Below are 12519 nucleotides of genomic sequence, written 5' to 3'. Positions count from 1 at the left end.
GAATTGTGAGAGTTATTGAGGAAGCTAAAGTCTAGAAGTGGGAGGAGAGGATCAGTTTTAGAGACCCCAACACATCAGCTTGGGAGCCAAGCACACCTAGTTGCCAAAATGAGACCATAAATGTAGAGTTTGGGAACAAGAACACTCCCAGCTCTATGTAGCTGTCCCCTCTGAAGGCCTGCAGCCAAGAGGCTGGGGAGGGCCAGCGGTCCAGATTGAAAGCTGGGAGGGGCAAAGAAGGGAGGAGATGAGCTGAGCCCCCTGACCTCCACACCTACCCACCACTCTATCTAGAGGACCCAAAGGACTTCAGAGAGTAATGGTCGCCACTTCGCTGCCTTTCAAATATCACACAAACTTCTCTTTTGGCTAACACTAACTCAGAACCAGACAGGACCATTCACTGTAGATCCTGATGAGCCATTCTATAGAATCATGGCATCATTAGAATGGTTGGAGAGCGGATAAATTATTGATTAGAAAGAGTCACTCTCTACCATTATGAGAAGGATGGAGTTAATTTCCCCATCCCTTGGACTTAGGTTTATTCGTATGCTTTATTTTAGCCAGCAGAATGGGGCAGTAGAAGGTGGGCCAATTCAGAGCCTACATCTTAAGAGTCTTCATGTGTTTCCACTCACTGTCTTTGCCACTGCCATTGGCATGAGACTAGATCATTAGCCTGGACTGTTGTCCCTGAGGGAGGATGAGGGACACATGGAACAGAGATGAACCACCCAAGCTAAACCAACCATAGATGAGCTAACCACTAGCTGATCCCCAGATGTATGGATAAACCTGGCCCAAATCAGCAGACCAGCCTTGACAAACTCGGCCTGGATTAGTTGACAGCAGCACCTCCTGGCTACACACGTTCCATAAATGCTTACTATTGTACACCACTGAGATCTCGTGACTGTGTCTTACACAGCATTGCTTTGGCCACAAGAAATCAAAACAGCATTTAGCACTGGAAGTGGAGTACCTCTCCATCAAAAATCCAAGACGTGGAACTGTCTTGGGGATCAATGACAGGAAGTTGAGGGACTTAAAGAAGCTGAGAAAAATAGTGAGAAAACAATTTCAGGAGGCTGGGACAGTCATGATCCATGTTCCAGAACAAGAAATAGAAAATGTACCTAATGAACAGATGAATCTGATCAGAGATCTCCAGACAAAATACCAACAGGGTTTTTTAGCAACATTCTATGAAAGGTACTTCCAGAAAGAAAAGAGCTCGGAAATGACCGGTTTGCAAGCAGAATTTGGAGGAAATACGGGACTTCAGAACTTGATGAGTTAGAAAATAAAACAGTTTCTCATTTTCAGCCTTTCCTGTCAGCAAAATATTTTAAAATTAAGATACAGCCAGGGGACAGTGATCTATCCCAGAGCATTTCCTCCATGACCTGGCCTCAGAGTAGAGACCAAATCAAGCTTATGGACATAAGATTTTTGTAAGAACGATGTGGGGTGAAGTGTATGGCCTGGAATGTGCTCTCTCAGTTGGACATGGAGACTATTAGGAGCCAGAAGGGTGAGATGTAAGGGCAGCCTGAATGCCTACAACAGCAGTGAGTTTACTGAGAGAGGAATATCTCAAAATGGATTATGGGTGTGACTTTCGGTATATGGAGTGGACAGGAACTACATATATAAAAAACACACATTTTTGAGGGAACCATATAGGCCAAGTGCTGGCAGCCAGGGGTAAGAGAGATTAGAAGAGATAGTTTAAAATACAAAATGATCTCTGGCCTCCTATATTAGTCAGGGCTCCAGGAAAACAGAACCAATAGAGCTGCTTGGTAGATGAAGATAGATAATAGATTTGATAGACAGATAGATGGATCATAGACAGATGATAACTGACACGTGATGGTTGATGGATGATAGATAGGGGGAGTTAGGGATTTATTTTGAGGAACTGCCCCACCCAGTCCACCACCATCACCAGCCTCCCCACATTTGCCATCTTGAAAAATGGCAACTCTGATCTAGTAGCTGCTCAAATCAAAACCTTGTAGTGTCCCGATTCCTCTTGTTCTTTCCCTTCTCGCATCCAACCCAACTCATTAGCAAATTACCTTGGCTCTTCCTTTAAAATGCCTCCAGAACCCAAAAGTCTATTTCATGCCTCTCTCCCCAGCTTCCGGCCACCATCATCCCTGAGCTCTGGCTGTGGTGCCCTGAGGGTCCTCCTGCTTCCCCACTTGCTGTCAGACACTGCAGTTTCCACACCGGAGCCAGACTCTTCCAGAACAAGTAAGATCATGCCATCCTCTGCTCACAACTTTACGATGACTCCCATTACCCCAGAACCGAACTCCTGAAAGGGGATTCAGATACTGACACTCACCTTTGAATTCAGCTCCTACCCCAGGGGCCCTTGCTGGTCTCATGGTCACTATGTTGGCTTTTGTAGCAGGTGCTGCCAGGGCCCAGGCCCATCCTCCACACTCAGCTTTCTTCACCTGGGGTAGCCTTCCTGCAATAAGACCTTGTCACTCCTGGCTTGAGCACCTTCTCTGGTAAGCAGGGCCCACACTCAGGGAAAGCAGCCCCTATCTAATGACAAAGCAGACTGGGAGGGTTGATACCCCTCTTTCCTCCCCCTCAGGGCAACAACACTGAGGCTTCTTAGACACATTCCCTGAGGTCCTGAGCAGGAATGCAGTGGTCCACACGGAGAGCTCACTCATTCTGTCCCCTTGCATTTGCTCCCTCCCTTCCCTACCTCGCTTCCTCACTCCTTTGCCTGGGCTTCCTTCCCAAATAGTCTACCTGCACTTGAATCCCTGTCTCAGAGTCTGTTTCTGGGTCTATTCAACCTTATAGAGCTTTCTTACTGTTCCTTAAGCATTCCAAGCATACCTCAGGGCCCTTGCACTGACTTCACTCCAGCCTAATGTTCTTTTTCCATGTAGCTGGATCGGCTCACTTCCATGCTCAGGTGTCCACTCAAATGCTACTTTACCCAAAACAAGCCCACACCCTCCAATCTTTTCTCTCATTATTCCTCTTAACACTTTGAAACCTACATGCTTAATTGCTGTTGTCTGTCTTCCCACTAAAACACAGCTCCATGAGACTAGAGACATGGACTGCACTGATCACTTCTGGACTGCTGTGTGCCCAGCACAGACCATGCCTGGCACAAAGTAGGTGCTCAGCAAACATCTGTTGAATTACTATTGGTTGCTCCATTTTATAGATAGTAATGAGAATAGCTAACATGAATTGAGTGCTTGCTATGGGTCAGGGCTTACCTAGGCTAACCTTGAACTCTCTTGACATGTACTCTTATCTTCCCTTCACAGTGGAAGAAACTGAGGCAGAGAGGCTAAGGGGTCACTCAAGCGATCTTGTCCTGGAGTCCATAGTCTACAGCATTTTCATATTCTCCTCGAGTCCAGAAATGTCTGTAATCACCCTAGGCAGAAAGCTGATCAGATCACACACCCCATGCTTTGTTCCAGGTTTAGAATTTCACTCTGTCTTTTCCAACTATTAAAAAAAAAATACATATTTATTCTAGGAAATTTGGAAGCTCAGGAAAACTAATAAAGAATTTTAAATCACCTAGGAACACTCTTCACACAAGGTTGTTTTTCCCAGACTTTTTTCATGCAAATGCATGTCTCAAAGACTTAACGCAAAATTAATATCATGCTATATAGACATTTGTGTTACTTTTTACAATTTTGAAATTATGTTGTGAACATCTGTGTGCTAATATCCTTTGAAAACATGGCCTGTAATGTCTACATAATATTCTGCTGAACAAACCGCCTTAATTTATTTAGCAATTCTGTTACTCTTCAACATTGAGCTTGTCTCGGATTTTTTGGAGTCAATGTGAAATACATGAATCTGTCTCTATCACTGGACTATTTCTGAGGAACTTTTCCTATAGTCAGAATGGCTGGGTCAGAGAGCATTCATGTGGCTAATAAAGCGTGTGATTCATGCTTCCAAACGCTGCTCCCAAAGGGTTTAACTAATGTTTACTCCCACCAGGGTAGATAAAGCCCAGAACTCCACTGCTAGGTTTCTCAGCTCAATCACGCTGCCCTCCCAGTGCACATAAACGCTGATTTTACAGATGAGGAAGAAAGCCCAGATCAGCGGGATGTCTTGCCCAAGATTAGTGACAATAATAAATGACAGTCCCGCAGAAATCAGAGAAGGGAGATGGAGATCAAGAACCAGGTGACACCCACCTGGCAGGGAAACTCCAGCCTGGGACACCACCTCCCCACCTCCCAGTTCCTGGCCACCCACAGACTCTCCTGCAAAGCAACACGACATACTACATCTCCAGTGATTCCAGAAACTACACGTCTTGGAAACTGCCAGAACATTTCCAAATCATGGTCAAATTATGATTTCTCTCAACCACACAGTCACCAAATGACCCGTGTGATGAGGAATTTGCTATTCACTACAGACAAGATCCAACACCAATAAAATGTTCTGGCCTGAAGCTGTTCAAAGGAAGGCCTCTGTTTTTAAATCTAAAATGAAAATAATAATAAATTTGTCAGCTGTCAGCAAGTCATAGGTAAACCAAAAACACGGATCTTTGTCTTTGGCTTTCCTCTAAAACAAGACAAGATTTCCGTTGTCTGCAGTGATTTGGGTCACATCAGGGAGACCATAACTAGCTTTAGATCTGAGTTCAAGCTGTCACTCATATTTATGTCACCATTTCAAAGCCAGGGCTGCCTAGTAAAATACTCCCACTTGTCCTTTTAGAACTTGGAGTCTCTGGGTTCTTTTTCCAAAGATGATCATTAAAAAATAGCAATTTAGCCCATGATTCATTAATTCTATTTTCTCCATCCACTTTGAAAAAAAAAGGTAGTTGTAATATAGATTTATTATGTAAGGTTCCCATTCTTTTTTAATTGGTTAGAATAATGCCAGTAAAGGGTACCAAAAATTCCAGAAACAAACACATGATCTTAAAGGGCTTGGAGAAGTCTCTATAATTCATCTTCTTTTAGGTGTATTAGATCTTTTAGTTTTAACCTTGTCTATACTTTTATTTTTAAATTTCATATAATTTTTCGATTCAAATGAAAATTGATCTCCGTCGCAAACACTCCAGATGAGCTCCATGTCCTGTCCACATGCTATCCTCAACACACCCACCCCACCTGGTGTCCAACACCTGTTTGAGGCTCTTTACACATTAGTCCAGCAAAAGAAGACCCCCCACAGATATGAAGTGGTTTACCCTGGTTTTCTAATGAGGCTGAAAAGAGGCAGCCCCAGGACCCCCTTCTGTCTAACCCCCTCCTGGTCTCCCCACTCAGAGGGAAAAACTGCCTGATTTACCCACCAGCCTGGCCCCATTCCAGCTGCCTGCAGATCTATGTCACCTCGCAAAGCCAGGCAGGACTGTGTTGAGAATATCCTTAAGTTTAATGCAGTTTTAGACCTGTGGATTTTGGTCATGAACTTCCATCGGTAAAACATTTCTTAACCCACACTCCCAATACCTTTTAAAATACTCATTTGTAAATGACATATAACTGTTCTCATAATTTTATGTGCATTATAAAAATATAAATGTTGAAGTTTGAGATTTAAAAGAGGTATGAATAGAATTCCCGATATTTTCTTTTAACACCCCAAGGGGTCGGCTCACAGAGTGGATACACACACACACACACTCCTGCACTGAGGTGTGCACATGCTTTTTAGAAACCTCCCAATCCCTTCGATTCCTGAGCTCAAGTCTGCAGAAGCCGAGGTATACCTTGGCCATCAATCTGGGAACCCATGCAGGAGTGAACTATTTCTACTTTAAACCGATCTGCCATAGACAGAATGCTGAAAAAAAAATAGCGAGGAAAGACTGTTTCCCTCACAATTCTGCTCTTATATTTTTATATCTCCAAAGTGTATCATATCCAACCCATTTAGAAAGAATGCAATTCATGTGATTTTTTTTTTTTTTTTTTGTAGCAGATACAGGATGGTTCCCATTTTAGTATCCTTAAACCCAGGTTATTGCGAGACGAGTGTGTATATTTATTCAGAAGAAAAATACCTGCATTAGTAAGCGAGAATATCCATCCTAGTCACTACATTAAACAGCTAAGGGTGGTGATTGTACAGAAACTATTAACTCCCATCTGGCCGGTTTCCCAGACGCTCCTCCCCGACCGGCAGAGGTCGTTCCCGTATTGGCCAGGCGGTGGCGCTCGAGGCAAGTGGTGACGCCCCAGGGCTCGGGAGGCGCTGACCCCGAAGATGCTCTCACAGCTCTTTGGTCAGAAAGTGGGCTTGACACCGGTTCAGAAGCATCGTGTCGTTCCCTGGGCGCGTTGGGGTGAACGGACGAAGCAGCTGGAAGTCGCGCTGGTGAGTCTGCGCTGCGGGGAAGACAGGAACCGGCATAAAGCCGCACAGAAGCGCTGGAAAGGTGTTGGGCGCCGCAGGAGACGACCTGGCCTCTGGTTACTCGGGCGCCCGGGACGGAGATCCGCGACAGGTGCAGCGTCCGCCGCTGCCCGAGAGGAAGGCAGGTGCCCCGTGGCGGCCGCAAGAATGCCGGGACGCCCGGAGGCCAGAGAGGGCGCTGGGCAGGGTCCTGCGCGCTCAGCACAGCCCGCCTCGGCGTGCAGTGCAGGGCCCCGTCCCAGAAAATCAAGCCCCGGCCTCATTAGGATTCAGCATTTTAGAATTAACCCCACAAGTCCTTTCAGATTTAGTGAGAAGCCTTTTCAAGTTCCACTGGTTCTCCTTTCATATGCAAACGAATCCAAGGTGATTGTTTTTCCTGGTGTCCTATTACTTTACAGAATTATGTTGCCTTTTCGGAGTAAAAAGATCTTCTGTCCTTCGGATCACTGTTTAAATACAGGTAATTATCGTCTCTATTTAAATAACCCCCCCCCCCCAAAAAAAAACAGGAACTCCAAGGCAAAAGTTCATTTTCAGGAAGGAAGTTCTTCTGAAAGCGAGACTATGTACACTTTGCTTAAGTCTGCATATTTTTCAAGGAGAGACTTCTAAAAGGAAAGGTTCGGTAAAATAAAGCATATTCTGCATTCCTGCTCTTTGTAAGAATTAAATAAACTATCTAGAGATGTATCTCTTTGGATTCATTTTCAGTTCCTAAATAACCTCCCACTGGTTACCATTATAAAAACCTCATTTGGTTCCTTGAAATTTGGGGGGGGGAAGGACAAGGACTGTGGCTCATGGTTCTTTTCCATAAGAAAAGAACGAGCAAAATCCAGCACCCGCCTGGGCAGCCACCTACTTGCAGACGGAGGCCCAGCCATCTAACGAGGCTGTAGGATAGCACAGCCATCTTCCAGTGAGGCTCAGGTTCAAGACAGAATGCAGTGGGAGAAGAGAGCCTGGTCCCCTCGCACGCCATTTCTTATTTTTCTGTTTCATTTGGACCCGTCCCTGGACGGTTCCCTGTGACTTTTTCTGACATAAAAAGGCTCTCTGCTCTGCGAGCATCCAAGACCTACAGAATGTCCCACGGACGCTTCTCTCCCCTTGAATACATGCTACAAGGGTTCTCTCCCCTCCCTCAACTCTCCTCTGGCCCCCAAGAGTGTACGCAGATGTGGGATCCTTATCTATTGTTCTTGCCTTCCGGAGAAAGGCAGGGGGAAAAGGGAAGTTGTTGCTCTGCTGTGTGCTGGATAGTTTATTGGAAAACACCTACTCAGAAAAGAGAGCCAATGCCCTATTTTCCCAGATGCGCATGTCCTTCTCAACAGATGTGCGCTTGGCCGAAATAAACCTGTTCTGTAAAAAAAAGAAGTGCTTATTTGAAAACAGTGTATTCCTGCTCTCCGAAGTTACACCGTAACCCAATTTAAAATAGGGTGGGAAACATCCCACTGATATTTTGATCCAGCTCTAAATTAGAGCACAGAAAACCAAATGCCTAACTAGTTCTTTGGGGGAAAGCCCATCCAAGCCTTGCCCTTCTAATCAGAACAAGTATCCATTTACCAGCATTTACTTCACCTTTCTATTGTCTTCCCAATAAAGAGCAAAGAAAGGGAAACAGCAGGAGAGCACTCCTCATGAGTGAACAGCTTACCCAAGCAGCTGAGAAAGCAGTGTCTGCAGCTGACTTCCTGGGTTCAGCCCCTCTCTGCAAATTGCTAGACCAGTGACCGTGGGCAAGTCCCTTAACACCTCAGTGCCTCAGTTTTCTCATCTGTCCAACAGACCAGATAACAGAACCACCTCTTCAGGTGGCTGCCAGTGTGAGTTAACGTGTGGAAAGTATTGGACGTTGGTTCTGCACTGAGAACACAGCAAGTACCCCGTGTGTATTACCTTGTTTTTATTCTTCAGCCCTGATCACTGTTCCCTAACACACAGATAAAAAGTTGTCATTACCATGGTGCTTTAACAGTCCTGTGTCTAACACCTCACGCTCCGTAGGGTTTCCAAAATGCATGTGACTTTGCGAGCAGAGAGGGGAAAATGGCTCCATAGAATGAGGGTAGAGAGCTAAGGTTTTTTTATAAAAATCTGTTTTGATGTTTTTGGAAACAGCCTAAGTATCTAACATTTGGGAGATAATTATGGGAGAGGCACAAAAAGTTGGCAACTAATTTAAATAACATAAATAAATGTTCATGATTTGTTAAGTGAGACAAAAGTATGAGAATTTTTATAGACAGTACACTTTCCAACAGGTCATGAAATGGGTAGGAAAAGAAAAGGTAGAATGATAAAATACTGCAAATGGTTTCTGTGAGTGATGGAGAGTAGGAGACTTGTTTTCTTCTCTATACCTCTCCTGCTGGACAAATTGCCACAAGATTAGTTGAGCATTTACTTTGTGCAAAGCACAGTTTGAAGTGTTTAGACATTTATTCTCCACAAAAGCCATTTTGTTTAGATGGTACCAGTGTTCCGAGCAGAAAGCCTGATGTGGGGCTCGATACCATGACCCTGAGATCATGACCTGAGTCAAAGGCAGAGGCTTAACCTGCTGAGCCATCCAGGTGCCCAAAAAAGGTTATTTTTTAAAGAATTTAATGTCATACAAATAATTTGACAAAATACGGTGTTTACATGAGCATCCATTCCTCAGACATTCTTATTTTTTTATACAACCCCCAATAAGAATCTGAATATTTCTAAATTTGCACAGCTTGCTTTGACTTCTCTAAAATATCCTTTCTTTCAAATATCTCTGTTGAAAATGCCTTTCAGAAATACAAATCCAGATTCCCATTCTAAGCCAACATGACTACTATGTCATTAAATCTACTTTTAAAAGCACATTTGAGTGGGGGATGTCTTGGATTATTTTTCTGCCATTTGGATCTAGGAATGACCACGTGGAGAAGAGAATTAGAGACTGAGCAGGAAGTGCAGACTGACTCCCACTTATTTAAAAATCTGAAACCCTCATAAAATTCCAGAGTTTATTTTGCTTTGTATCTTCTTTGAGGATCCAGGTTAAGAATTTAAAGAGGAAGGTGAAAAACAAGATGTCTCTTCTTCCTTTAAAAACATTCCATTTTGCATCTTACATGCAGCACACCTACGTCTTTCAAAAAGGGGTTGCTGCTCTGGGACCCCAGTAGTATGGCATATTACAATGACCAAGGTCATAGACCACCATTAACTGATGGGCCAGTGTTCCATTCAACAGATACCTACTGGAGAGCTTCCAACGTGCCAGCCACAGTGCGAAGATTTAAAAGCATTTGGCAAATCCTATCTGAAATGTCTGCTCAGTCCAGGAGTCTGAGGTTTTAAAAAAAAAAAAAAAAAGAGTTTGCAGATGTTTGGCTCTCAGAAAACAGACCGTCAGGGGTATGTTGAGCCAACCCATGTCCACCCTGGACAATGCTCCCCTTCAAAGAAATACACACAGAACATAAAGCATTCTCCTTGAAAGTTTTGGCGGACCACCAGCAAGATGCACAAGGGCTTGGATGATGCTATGGGAGGGAGATCCTAGCAACTGAGTTTATGGGAGATTCTGGAAAGGCTTTGCCCATATGGTGGGCCAGCAGTAAACCTAAAATAAACACTCTCACTCAAGCAGGGAGTTTTTTGAGAATGAAAGCTTGAGCAAGTCTTTGATAGCAGGATGTACCCTCCTTGACTCAAACAGGACCTTGACATGAAACCGTGTCCTCCTGGCTGTCTTCTTCCTTTTTGCCTATTTATTTCATCAAATCCCATTGGCCACCCTTCAACTAACTGCACAATATAGTGGTTTCTAAAAGGAAACCGTTGGAGTTTATTCCGTTTGCATCAATGAAAGAAGGTTTCTTTCCCTTCAAATTGACTTCCCTGTAGCCTTTAAAATGACACCAAGGGGTGGCTTTTGTCTCCCAGCCTTACCAGGAAGTAGGGGAAGAGAACAATTGTGCTCTCTGTAAGCAGCCCCTGCAGAAGATTCTGCCCACGTAGTTTGTAAAATAAGGCTGTTCTGCAGATCAGAAGTGGTTGTGCACGATGAAAAGAAGTCTTTTTCTTTTAAGATAGAACTTGAAAGCTGCAACAAATTTGAGGACAATTTGTGTCTGATAGTTTTTAGGTGTGTCTAGACCCCAAGAAACAGTGAGTCACATGTTGCTGGGACCTGGAATCTCGAGACATGAGGTGGCCTGTGACCCGCGCTTCCTGCCCTGGAGGGTGAGGAGGAAGACCTTTCACCTCTCGGGCTTCTAGTCCACACCTGAGACACAGATGGAGCCACCGTCTCCCGGGGGCTCCTTCTAGTCCTCACGTGGTGGTTCTGGAACGACGGAACCTCAGGAACCTGGGGAGGCTGCCTTTCCTTCCTGAGTGTGCCAGACGCAACGGAGGACCTTCTTCATGTCCATCCCGTTGCACTGAGCCGGGGAATCCGGATGCCTCTGCTCAGGGCTTTCTTAGGTCATCATGGGCCAACACGGAGCCCCCAGCCACCAACAGCTCTGAATCCCCTCTAGCATTTCCTGCCCCTCCTGAGAGTCCCTGGCCATAAGGGCAAGAACTAACATTAATCCATAAATGCACTGAGGATGGGAGATGAGTCATCATGATGTCACAATCGCCTATTCTCTGCCCCTCCCAGCAACCTGCTGCGGGCCAGTCCACCTGCTGTTCACCCACCAAATATTTCGGAACCTGTGTGTTATGTGGCTGGTACCGTGCAGCCCGATTTTCCAGCAGGGCCCAAACTGGGCGGAGCCCTGACCCACAGGTGATTCTGAAGCGGAAAACACGCAGGAGACAAGGGAGCGACCCAACTCATTGAGAGCGCTCAGGGCGCCTGGGTGGCTCAGTGGGTTGAAGCCTCTGCCTTTGGCTTGGGTCGTGATCTCAGGGTCCTGGGATCGAGCCCCACATCAGGCTCTCATGTTCCCCAAGGAGGAAAAGGGAGGGCATCAGGAGTGTGTGAGGAGTGGCCTCAGAGGGAGGGGACAATGGGAAAGAGCCAGTCTGAGGGGGGAGGAGCCAGCACTGGGGGTCAAGGTGCTGACCCAGGGCCACAAAAAGCCAGGCAAGTCTCAGACAGGGATTGGATTCAGGTGACATCCCCAGGCAGGCAGAGTCGTGTCCGTGGGGCTCGCAAACACCAGGCAGCAAGTGTGGCTTTATGCCAAGTGCTGCTCCCACCTGTGGTACCTGTCACCCGCCTGCTGTGTGTGTCTCCATCACCCCTCCAGCCACCGTCAGCCACTTGTCCTTTCAGTCTTGTCTTTCACTGCAGCGTCAAGGACTCAGCCTCCACAATAGAAGTTCAAGATAGTGGTCATTTGAGGAAGCCAAGGGGAAGGAAGGGGAAAGCGAGGGTCTTTCCCAGCTGGCGGGTCCCATTTATGTAAAACGCTACTGTGGCCCCAAGCGCTCCTGCGATTAAGAGAGCTTCAGGGAAATGAGTTGTCCACTTCCCCTGAATGGCTGGGTGTATAAAGGGCAGTGTTTCCCCCCAAGTGTGGACAGTGGGGATGTTGAGAGATGTCCCAGAAGGTGTTACACGGAGAGGTTTCGCAATATGGGATTAGGAAAAAATTAAGTCGATTTCTTGACCACAGGATTTGTGAATAAACAAAAGCTCTTGATTTTCCTTCTCTGAGAGTTGATGCCTCATTGTTCTGCCTTGAAAGACCACATGCATACCATCAGTTCCTTTCTCCCCTTTCTATGAAACCCAAAATATTGGGGCTCCTGGGTGGCTCAGTTGTTAAGCATCTGCTTTTGGCAGGGGTCATGTTCCCAGGGTCCTGGGATCGACCCCCACGTTGGGCTCCCCACTCTGCAGGAGGACTGCTTCTCTCTCTCCCACTCCCCCTGCTTGTGACCTCTCTCTCGCTGTATCTCTCTGTCAAATAAATAAATAAAATCTTAAAAAAAAAAAAAAGAAAAGAAAGAAAGAAACCCAAGGTATTGATTACCATTTATTTTTTTCCAGTGGACTCAATATTTAATCAGTGTGTGTTCAACCTGTACCTCCCTTGTCCCAGACTGCGGAAAGCAGAAAGCCTTTAGTGAGCTAACACAGAAAGCTGGGGG

General features: G+C 45.6%; 1 long non-coding RNA gene across 1 annotated transcript; it reads right to left on the bottom strand.

Annotated features, from left to right (window-relative positions):
- Window positions 1–6315: 6315 nt before the first annotated feature.
- Window positions 6316–11307, bottom strand: LOC125094399 (uncharacterized). The gene is made up of 3 exons (XR_007125671.1): window positions 10697–11307; window positions 7700–7782; window positions 6316–6386 (listed from the first exon to the last, which is right to left on the bottom strand). It is a non-coding gene; the product is annotated as an uncharacterized LOC125094399 (long non-coding RNA).
- Window positions 11308–12519: the final 1212 nt, after the last annotated feature.

The sequence above is a fragment of the Lutra lutra genome, chromosome 1 (genome assembly GCF_902655055.1).
Source record: "Lutra lutra chromosome 1, mLutLut1.2, whole genome shotgun sequence".
NCBI classification, from domain to species: domain Eukaryota; kingdom Metazoa; phylum Chordata; class Mammalia; order Carnivora; family Mustelidae; genus Lutra; species Lutra lutra.
Note: the sequence above shows the minus strand (reverse complement) of the source record. Positions and strands in the feature narration are given on the sequence as shown.